Here is a 3,076-nt window from a genome sequence, read left to right on the forward strand (position 1 = left end):
GCCAGCAAGCAAGGAATGAAGGCCTTCTCCTTCTTTCTTTTGTATTTCTGCAGAATGTAACTTAGAAGTTACAGACTGTTTTTTCTGTGTTCTCTCCCTCTCCTCCTTTTTTTTTGCTTGCCTTTCCTCTATTTATAGAGGAACAAAAGAGGGACAATTTTGGTCATTTTTGGCACCTCAAGAGCTTTAGCTTAGTCTGTAAGATTACTTAGTGGCAAAGCTTTAATCATTACAAAGAATATTCTCCAAAATAATGATTGCCAAGTAATCATTGCCAAGTTGCCTTAGTTGTTGAATTTCCTTAGTGACCAAGTATCACATGGAATATATATTATGCACATGGGATGGATTCTACACGACATAAGCCATAGTTTAGTGAAGTTTATGTCATAACTTCTAAGTGACAGAATTTGTGACATAAAAATATCCCACTTTGACTCTTTGACTTTTAATTGGGCTTTTGGGCCCTCTTGAATTATTTTGGTTGGACTTTTGCTAATTCCACCCTTTTTGTTTCTTTTTCATGTGAGATGAGAACTTTTGAAGAAAGCATGGAGAAACTTTAATGAAGACTTTGAAGATTGAAGAATTAATTCAAGAAGCTTTGTATTTTCTTTTGTTCTTGTAATTCTAATGGAATTCCAACTTTAGAAGTTGCATGAACTTGAACTTTGTATGAATGGAATGATGTAATTCTTGAATTTTGGATGAAACCTTGTAATTTGTTTAGAAATTAGAAATTGTTTCATGTAAAAGAACATCATTTGTAATGCTTGAATTTCCTTTAGAATTCTTTGAATGAAATTGTACGAATCATGAATCTTGGATATTCTTTGAATGAAATTTTGAATCTTGCAAATTCAAATGAACAATGATCAATCTTGAATGGAAATTCCTTGAAGTGATTTGAAGAATGTCTTTGCACCAATGAACTTGAAAAGATATTGAACTCGAAATTCTTAAATTCATGTCTTTGAACCATACTTGAAATAATATTTCAACAAAATGGATTAAAAGATATTTCTTGCAACTTTTGATTAAATTTCCATGAATGATCAAATAATCCATATGATTCGATTTCTTCACCATGAGCAATCCACGTGCCCAAAAACCATGGAACAAATCCTAAACAAGTCTCTTAAATCAAACCAATGGTAATGGTGCCTTTAAATGAAAACTTCCATGAACCCGAAATTTTCTTTCAAAGAATGAGTGAATGAATGAAATCTTGATCACGGCTTCTAAACCGATCAAGAAACATTTTTGAATTTGACGTCAATGATGTGACATCTCAGGGGGGTCAAAAATTAGGGTATGACAGATGCCCCTATTTAAGTTTCTTTTATCTGGAGGGAGAGAGATTGATATCTCGATCTCTCCTGCGTAAAAGAGACTTAAATATCGAGGAATGCCCGAATTTTTGGGCGCTCCTGAGATGTTGTAATTGATAAAATCTTTGCATGACTTTGATCCCGTTGTCGCACTTGGCGGGGGATGAGGAGACAAACTCCTGCAGAAATACTTGATGTGGATTCTGGCGAATGGATGGCAGTGTAGGATGCGCAATCCATCTTCTTTAACTAAGTGTTGATACTTAGAAAAAGGTAAACAACCTTCCCCTTTGTTCCGGATGTCCATATCTCGAAACTGGTCTCAGTCGTGTTTGGACAATATCTCATATAAAGAGTAAATCTCCAAAGATTTGTTTCCTCATCAAACTTCTCATCAGCACTTGGAGATGAGACGCCGTTTGATGGTAGTAAAGAAACTTCAAAGGTTTGTTTCCTCGTCAAACTTCTTACCAGCGCTTGGAGGTAAGATGCCATTTGACGGTAGTAAAGAAACTTCAAAGGTTTGTTTGCTCGTCAAACTTCTTACCAGCGCTTGGAGGTAAGATGCCATTTGACGGTAGTAAAGAAACTTCAAAGGTTTGTTTCCTCGTCAAACTTCTTATCAGCGCTTGGAGATAAGATGCCATTTGACGGTAGTAAAGAAACTTCAAAGGTTTGTTTCCTCGTCAAACTTCTTACCAGCGCTTGGAGGTAAGATGCCATTTGACGGCTGTAAAGAAACTTCAAAGGTTTGTTTCCTCGTCAAACTTCTTACCAGCGCTTGGAGGTAAGATGCCATTTGACGGCTGTAAAGAAACTTCAAAGGTTTGTTTCCTCGTCAAACTTCTTATCAGCGCTTGGAGATAAGATGCCATTTGACGGTTGTAAAGCAACTTCACCATCTTCCCTTTTGACTTGACGTCTTTGAAAGAATGTCATATGGCCTCATGATCTTTTGAGGGGCTAATGACTTTGTTTGAAGGCGGACGAACTGTTTTCGGGGTGAAAACTGCCATTCGTCAACTGATGCCTGGGGAATCAACGAACTGTTTTCCTAAGAGGAAAACTGCCATTCATCGACTCTGTGGGGAGTTAAACATCCCAGAAACAGACAAATTGTTCGAAGAAACTGCCATTTGTCGATCTCTTGAGTATTTAACAGACAAACTGTCTTTTCTTGGGAAAGGACTGCTATTTGCCAATTGCTAGGGGAGCAAACTGTCTTCTACTGGGAGAGACTGCCATTTGTCGACCCTGTCATGAAAGAAAGTGAGCAAACTGTCTTCTGCTGAAAGAGACTGCCATTTGCTGACTTTGTTATGATAGAAAGTGAGCAAACTGTCTTCTGCTGAAAGAGACTGCCATTTGCTGACTTTGTTATGATAGAAAGTGAGCAAACTGTCTTCTGCTGAAAGAGACTGCCATTTGCTGACTTTGTTATGATAAGAAGTGAGCAAACTGTCTTCTAATGAAAGAGACTGCCATTTGCCGACGTTGTTGTGATAGAAAGTGAGCAAACTGTCTTCTGCTGAAAGAGACTGCCATTTGCCGACTTTGTTGTGATAGAAAGTGAGCAAACTGTCTTCTGATGAAAGAGACTGCCATTTGCTGACTTTGTTGGGGAATCTGAACTATCTTCTGGACGAAGACTATCATTCGCTGACTCCGCTGGGGAATCATTTGTCGATCTGCTGGGAGATTCTGAATTTTTCTTTGACAAGAAGTGGCACCTCTTGACCCTGCTG

This window comes from Vicia villosa, linkage group LG6, assembly GCF_029867415.1.
Source record: "Vicia villosa cultivar HV-30 ecotype Madison, WI linkage group LG6, Vvil1.0, whole genome shotgun sequence".
Taxonomy (NCBI): domain Eukaryota; kingdom Viridiplantae; phylum Streptophyta; class Magnoliopsida; order Fabales; family Fabaceae; genus Vicia; species Vicia villosa.